General features: G+C 43.4%; 1 pseudogene; it reads left to right on the forward strand.

The window, feature by feature from the left end:
* The first annotated feature begins 8,214 nt into the window (after positions 1-8,214).
* Positions 8,215-8,340, forward strand: LOC114226863 (small nucleolar RNA SNORA29; annotated as a pseudogene).
* Positions 8,341-8,641: the final 301 nt, after the last annotated feature.

The following is an 8,641-nucleotide window of genomic DNA, read 5'->3' on the forward strand; positions in this document are numbered from 1 at the left end:
AGACCCAGCCGGCTCCACTCCCATTTGGTGAGACCTTGACCTGGCCAACCCCACCCCCGTCAAACCCCTCTGGTCAGGGGGCGCAGCCTCAGGTCCCCCATCAAGCACTGCAGGATGGGGTCACAACCTCAGGTTTCCTGGCCCAGCACCAGGGTGGGGGGCATAGACTGAGGTCCCCCGGCCTGGTACTGGGGTGGGGTAGGCATTGCCTGAGGTCCCCTGTCAAGTCCTTATAGGCTGGGGGGCATGGCCTGAGGTCCCCCAGCCTGGCACTGGTGCAGGGGGGGGCACAGCCTGAGGTCCCCTGTCAAGCCCCGCTGGGCCAGCGGGTGTGGCCTGAGGTCCCCTGTCCATCTCTGCTGGGCGGGGGCCGTGGCCTGAGGTCCCCCATTAAGCCTAGCCGGGTGAGGGTCACGGCCTGAGGTCCCCTGTTAAGTCCCACCAGGTGAGGGGAGCAGCCTGAGGTCCCTCACCCTGGCCAGGCACCATGCAGCCTCAGGTCCCTGCTGTTCAGTTGTGACATTACGGCATCCATGCTAATTGACATATTCCTCTATTATTAGATTTCCCTGGTTGTTCTTGATCATTTACACTTTCATATATACCTTGATCTCAAACTAATCTTACTTAAGGTAAAAGATGATTTATTCTAGGCCACTGTTTACTTTCTTATTCCTTGCCAAACACACTACTACCTCAAGCCTTTTGCACATACCATTCCTTTTCTCTGTAATAGAAGTGTCAGAGATGAAAGAAAATTAGTAAAATGTATATGAAAATCTCCCTCCTGTCAGAGTCAAGACCTCGCCCACCACCCACACACGTTTTGAAATGCAGGAGACCTAGATCCGGCCGGCCCCACTCCCATTGGGTGAGACCCAGACCCGGCTGGCCTGACCCCCATCAAACCCCTCCGGGCGGGGTCACAACCTCAGGTCCCCTGTCAAGCCATGACAATTAGTATGGCTTGACGTATCATGACAATGAGTATGTATAGCACCAAGCCCACTTTTATATTTTATGGAATATGATACTCAGATTTTCTGCATTGCTTGTTTCCTCACCTTCCTAATATTCCCTGATCTAATATTATTCCTTTAAAGAGCCTTTCAATGAGCTTATGTTTTAAATAACCAATCTAAAATGACACCACCCTCCACACTATTACAATCTGTCTTTTGCACAAGTTTATTTTCAAAGGCATGTCATTTGTGACAGCCCTAGAGACGCATTGCTCAGACCTCGCTATAAGACAGAATTTTCATTCAGCTTCAAGGGGTGAAGTTAATGGACAATTGTCCACTGTACCATCTTCAATGTGAGTCTTGGATTTTTAGCCACAATTGAAACTCTTTCCATACAGACCCCAGTCATCCACTGAGAATGCTGAGGACAATAGGACCAAGTCATTTTTTGTCCATTTCATCCTCTAATTGGCAGTCTTTGCTTAGAAAATCCACATTCAGTTGGTAAAGTAATTGTCAAATCTACATCATGACCTGAAATTCTCCCAGCCCAATCTTGCTTTCTCCCTGTTTGCTTTCACAGGTGTCAGATTAGCATTGTGCTTGAAAGCTTCTCTGTCCAGTTATATTCCTCCTCCCCTTTATTACTCACAGGCATTATCCCCTAACCCAGTTAAAATCCTAATTTCATTCTAGTTTCTGCTTTTTTGGAGAACCCAAGTGACCTGGTAGTATTTGACATTTAATTTGGCTACTATCTGTTTCCTCTAGAATATAAACTCAATTAGAACATTTAAAAATAAAATTTCATCTGGGCCTAGAATAGTATTTGACACATAGTAAATATTACTATAATGCATTGTATGACAATTAGTATGTATAGCACCGAGCCCACTTTTATATTTTAGGAAACCTTGATTGCCTAGTTGACAAGTGGTGTCCTTTCTCCCCATTTCCTACTCCACACACCATATAATTAGAGACTGCTTCTATCTGAGAACTCAAGAAATTCTAACCATCTGAATTGGCCTTGAAAAAAACAGAAAAGCATAATTTACTGTTGCTTTAAGATTTATTAGGCAACCATAAACTTAAATCCTTTGAGCAAGGTAAGCAAGAATTAAATGGCAATATAATAGCTCTCTTTTTCCATTATAGACAGACCTCTGACACCCTCCTTGGTAAGAACAAGATGAGAAAGCAAATCAAGATAATGAGATGTATTTCATCCTTCTATTGATTTACTAGTTCCAATGTCACACTAACTTACCCACTGAAAGCATATCTAAAATGGAAGGAGTCTGTGAAGGATTAGAAGTGAATCAAGGAGAAGAAAAATGAGAACATATTTGTTGTGATATGAAAATCAATTTTATAAATGTTAAACATAGATAAATTTTCTCAAGTATCCTCAATGTATGGTGTTCCAGTGACACTAAATATACTTACCTGGATATTGTTTCTGTCAGGGGATCATGCACTAGACCAAAGTCTTTATTCTATATAAATACAGTTGCCCCCCTTCTCTGCAGTTTTTCTTTTTGCAGTTTCAGTTACCCGGGGTCAAACACAGTCCAAAAGTATTAAATGGAAAGTTCCAAAGATAAACAATTTATAAGTTTTAAACCACATACTGTTCTGAGTAGCATAATGAAATCCTGCACTTCCCTGCCCTGTACTTCCCAGAATGTGAATCACTACTTTGTCCTGAGAGTCCACACTGTATATGTTACCCACTCTTAGTCACTTAGTTGACTGTCATTGCAGCTCAGTGCTCTTTGATCAAGTATTCCTTATTTTACTTATTAATAGCCCCAAAGACATTCACATAACTTTTATTACAATATACAGTTGGCCCTTGAACAATGTGGGGGTTATGGGCAGTCAAAAACTTGTGTATAATATTTGACTCCCAAAAACTTAACTACTAATACCTCACTGTTGACCAGAAGACTTACTGATAATGTACACAATTGATTAACATATTTTATATGTTATGTGTATTATATACTATATTTTTACCTTAAAGTAAGCTAGAGAATAGAAAATGTTATTAAGAAAATCATCCAATATAATAAAAGCCTAATATTCTAAATGTCCAGTCGTCTCTTCAACCAATCAAAGCATAATATGCTAATGATTTGCTAAGGCCACTCAACCACTCGCTATGATGTGCACTGACCACCAGGGGGCAGACGCTCTGACCAATAGGTTAGCTTGCTGCTGGGATCTGGCCAGTTGGGACTGAGTGAGACATGCCCTGGAGCCCTCCCATGGTTCCTACCCGGCTGGCCAACCTCCCACATCCCTCCCCAGCCCCGACTGTGCACCAGTGGGGTCCCTCAGCCTGGCCTGTACCCTCTCACAATCTGGGACCCCTTGGGGGATGTCAGAGAGCCGGTTTCAGCCCAATCCCGCAGGCCAATCCGAGGGACCCCACTGGTGCACAAATTCATGCACCGGGCCTCTAATAAGGAAAATAAAATACATTTAGAGTACTGTGCTGTATTTATCATACCACAATTTTATGTTGTCTATTTATGAATTACTAGAGGCCCGGTGCAAGAAATTCGTGCACGGAGGGGGGGTTGTCCCTCAGCCCAGCCTGTACCCTCGCCAATATGGGACCCCTCAAGGGATGTCCGACTGCCCACTGGGATCGGGCCTAAACGGGCAGTCGGACATCCCACTCACAATCCAGGACTGCTGGCTCCCAACTACTTGCCTGCCTGCCTTCCTGATTGCCCCTAACCGCTTCTGCCTGCCAGCCTGATCACCCCCTAACCACTCTGATGCCAGCCTGTTTGCCCCCAACTTCCCTCCTCTGTCGGCCTGGTCACCCCTAACTGCCCTCTCCTGCAGGGTTGATCACCTCCAACTGCCCTCCCTTGCAGGCCTGGTCCCTCTCAACTGCCCTCCCTTGCAGGCCAGGTGCCTCCCAACTGCCCTCTCCTGCTGGCCATCTTGTGGTGGCCATCTTGTGTCCACATGGGGGCAGGATCTTTGACCACATGGAGGCAGCTATATTGTGTGTTGCAGTGATGATCAATCTGCAGATTACTCTTTTATTAGATAGGATAGAGGCCTGGTACAGGGGTGGGGGCCAGCTGGTTTGCCCTGAAGGGCATCCGGGATCAGGTGGGGGTTCCCTTGGGGTGTGGGGAGGCCTGAGCGAGGGGCCTGTGGTGGTTTGCAGGTCGGCCACGCCCCCTGGCAACGCAAGCGGAGGCCCTGGTATCTGGAATTTATTTTCCTTCTACAATTGAAACTTTGTAGCCTGGAGCGGAGCCAAGCCTGGGGCTCCCTCCGAGGCCGGTAGCCATTTGTTTTGGGGTTATAATTGAAACTTTGTTGCCTTAAGCGGGTGGGCCTGGCCAGGGTGTGCGGAAAGCTTTGCTTCCCCTGTTGCCGGCAGCAACCCTGGCCTGCTCTCTCAAGCTCCGTTCTGCCGCCATTTGTTTGAATTTGTTTACCTTCTATAATTGAAACTTTGTAGCTTGAGTGGAGGCTTAGGCCTGGCAAGGGCAGGCGGAAAGCTTGGCTTCCTCTGTTACCTAGGAAACCTTGCTCTCTGTGGCTGTAGCCATCTTGGTTTGGGTTAATTTGCATGCTCGCTCTGATTGGATGGTGGGCGTGGCTTGTGGGCATGTCAGAGGTATGGTCAATTTGCATATTTGTCTATTATTAGATAGGATGTCTGTCAATACCTACATCAATATTGTCTTATATGATACAAAATACTGTAGATATTTATGTATTGCTAACACAAGACATCAAAAACGAAAATAAATTATGAAAAAGAAATTCTTATTTATTTACAGGTCTAACAATTCATGCATTGATAACAAAAAAGCAGTAAATTATGTTATGGTAGCCTAGTGTAATCAATATGATTGCTACATGGTAACCTAGCCTATACTCTAATGAATAGATTATTATAAAAATTTTATAGTGTACAGTATGGTAGTCATATTCATACTACAGTATCGGAAACATTGTTACATGTTTTACAAAACCACTTAACTGTAACATTAGGCTGATAAGCAGCTTCTCCAATTAAAGAGAGTAGCATATTGTATGGTAATGTTATAAAATACCATATTTTCCAGCGTATGAGATGACTGGGCATATAGAAGATTTTCCTGGGTTAAAAAGTCATCTTATACGCTGGAAAATATGGTAGTAAGAAAACTAACAAATTATTAATTTTATATTAAATATCACTTACCTTATATCTATGTAAGAATAGGCTATCACTTCCATACAAGTCTTGCACATGATTTTTTTACACAATGAATTTTTAGGCATGATGATGATTATGTCAATGACACAAAAACATCCCATATAGCTTTTTGCTGTACAGTTATTAGATTTTCAAATGAAAACCATCATAGATATAATCACAGATAAGTTTGTTAACTGTACCTCATAATGATTACTTACTGTTTATTAAGTGGAAGTAGATCATCCTAAAGGTCTTTATCTTTGTTGTCATTTTATTGAGCAGGCTGAGGATGAGAAGGAAGATGATGGGTTAGTCTTGCTGTTTCAGGGGTGGCAGACAGAGAATAGGTGGAAAGATAGGCACTTGGTGTAACTTCAGAAAACACAAATGTCTAGCCTTTAGCCAGGACCTCAAAACTAGATCAAGATAGCCTTTAAAAAAATACTGTATTACACTTGTCCCCTAGTTGTCTTTATATAAATTTTGAGTTTGATTACTTGGGTATTTGAATGGCCTTAATCATAAAGGAGTCTTTTACACAGTAGGATATTGATTGACTTAACAAAGATAACATTTTGTTATGAGAGTAAAAAGGAAAAACATAAGTAGAATTTAAAGGAATCTTTATATACTGGCCCATAACTAAGTTTCTCATTTATGTAGCATCAACCATGGAAACAAATCTGAAATTTCCAAGATCTCTAACACTAAATTGGTAGAATTATAAAGTGTGCTAAAAGTATGATATTTATATGTGTATCTATCTAGTGGATAATAATATCTTGAATCAAGGTGCAGGTCTTTCGGTTACATATTTGGAGGGCATAAGCTGATGATTTAGTAATGCAAAGTTCAGTGGTATTTGTGTGTAATCAAGGAGAGGGGATTGTTTTTATGTCCATGATTGAGACAATGGATTGTGAAAAGTAGGAGGAGGCTGAGTAAGAGAAAGCACTGGGAATGGCCATCTCCCTAGAGGGTCAATAGGTGACTGTACGAGGCAAATGACTTTTAGGGGAAGCAATAATCTTCATTAATTTTTAAAATGGCAGTTAGCAGTAATCTCTATCAGATTTCCTACTAGATATGGTGGTAAAGGGGTGTACATTTTGGTGAGAGAAGGGGTATCTATACTAATAAAAGGGTAATATGCTAATTAGACAGATAGACCAGATATCTTCTGGATGTCATTCTGGATGTCCTTCCTGACAAAGCCAGAGCCCAGGAGAAGCCACCCAGGGTCCTGGGTGCCTGCGGCTGGCCTGGCTGAAGCTAGCCCAGGTCCTGGGTGCCTGCAGCCAGCCCGGGTCCTGGGTGCCTGTGGCCGGCCTGAGCGAAGCCGGCCTGGGTGAAGCCAGCCTGGGTCTCGGGTGCCTGCGGCCAGCCAGTGGGAGGGAAGCCCAGGTCCTGGTTTTCTGTGGTTGGCTGGAGGAGGGAAGCCTGGGTCCCAGGTGCAGGGACCAAGGCTGAGGCGGTTAGGGGCAATCAGGCAGGCAGGCAAGCGGTTAGGGGCAATCAAGCAGGCAGGTAAGTGGTTATGGGCAATCAAGCAGGCAGGCAAATGGTTAGGGACGATCAGGCAAGCAGGCAGAGTGGTTAGGGGAGATCAGGCAGGCAGGTAGGCAGGCAAGCGGTTAGGAGCCAACGGTCCCGGATTGCGAGAGGAATGTCTGACTGCCGGTTTAGGCCCAATCCTGCCTAGACCGGTAGTTGGACATCCCCTGAGGGGTCCCGGATTGTGAGAGGGTGCAAGGCTGCGCTGAGGGACCCCCCGCACCCTCATGCACGAAGTTCATGCACCTGACCTCTAGTAACATGATAATGAGCTAAGTAGACAACAACTTCAAGAAAAATGGTAAAATTCTTAACACCAAAGAAAGAATAGCAGTAACCATCCTGTGTTTAATTTGCTGGCATCTTGGAAGTGCAGGCTGTGGGTTTTACTGGGGTGAAGTTTTTAGTGCTCAGGGTGTGAACTTAGCTTCAGCACAGAGGGTAAAATAATCTCCAGTGGGAGATCTCAAAGTTTTAGGCTGGAGTGGTGTCATCTGCTGTGATGTCATCTTCAGAAGTGAAGTCCTGAGTTGGGTAATGCCATCTGGAGGTGTCCTTTCCAAGTGTGTACCCATTTGAATTGATGTGGGTCTTGTTTCTTAGGAGACTGAAGTAGGATCTCTAGCATTAGCCTGTTGTTAGGCCACTAATTTGGCCAAATAGTATAACCCTTTGCTTCATCAAGCCAGAGAGCTTTTGGGCTGATAGGGCTTGTATTAACTAAACTCAGTGGCATAAGGTTCTGAGCATTTTCCATGTTTGGTAGAAAGAATAACTTACTTGGAGTGTTTGGGCCTCTTGATTGCAAACCAACAAATGCAACCAGACCAGTAGTAACAAGAACAATGGACAATGGAATGATGTTCATCTGACAATGGCAGAATTTTGCAGTTTGATGTTGATTTTCCTCCAGCATGAATTATTTCCAAGGATTCATTGTCTGATCTCGTCATTATGGAAATATAGTGCTGATATTATTATCTTTTAATATGATTTTTATTTACTAAGTGGAGTTTTCTATCTTCCTTTTTGATAGCCCACACTGTCTGTGGGAATAGCCCTGTAGTACTAATTTTAATTTCCTGGAGGGGATTAGAGGGCGAGTCTGGATTAATTATTCACTTCTTATAACCTGGATTTCAGCAAGGTTTTTGGGGTGGTGAAAGTTTATGCTCTCAAATCAAATAGGCAGCTGCCTAGTGTATGGGAAAATTTGTTGTTAAGGGGTCGGAGGAGAGTTTGCACCTCAATCTGGCCTCCAGCCCTTAGGCTAGGGGCATGATAGGAAATTTATAAAAATTGGAGAGACATTATTAAAGGGCCTCATATGTGACAAACCTTCACTTATATAGAGGAGAGACATATTTCTTTTAAATATATGTAGGTAAGAAAGGGCTATGGGAAAATTTATTTTAAGTTGGAGTGAAGTATGAGTCCAACAAAGGGCCTTAAATTAAGAGAGATTAAGGCTTTCCCATTTGACTACTACATTTTCTCCAAATAATAGATATTTATGGCTATGCTTATGGGATAGATTAAAATTGCCATCATCTGAAGAGGGTCTATGATATATATAAAATGGGCCTCCATATATCCATTATCCAGATTCAACAGTTATCAACATTCTGCAGTTCTCACTTCATTTATCTATCTATCTTTCTCTCTTTCTCTCTCTCTCTCTCTCTCTCTCTCTCTCTCTCTCTGTGTGTGTGTGTGTGTGTGTGTGTGTGTGTGTGTGTGTATGTGTTTGTGTCTGTATGTGTTTACCGACACAAGTCAAGTCTCCATTGATCACCATTTATCCCCACTCACCTTCTTCTACCGCCTGCATCCCCATTTCCCTCTGTTAATCACCATACTTCTATATGTGTCTATTATTATTTTTTGCTTAATCCCT

The sequence above is a fragment of the Eptesicus fuscus genome, chromosome 5 (assembly GCF_027574615.1).
Source record: "Eptesicus fuscus isolate TK198812 chromosome 5, DD_ASM_mEF_20220401, whole genome shotgun sequence".
Lineage (NCBI taxonomy): Eukaryota > Metazoa > Chordata > Mammalia > Chiroptera > Vespertilionidae > Eptesicus > Eptesicus fuscus.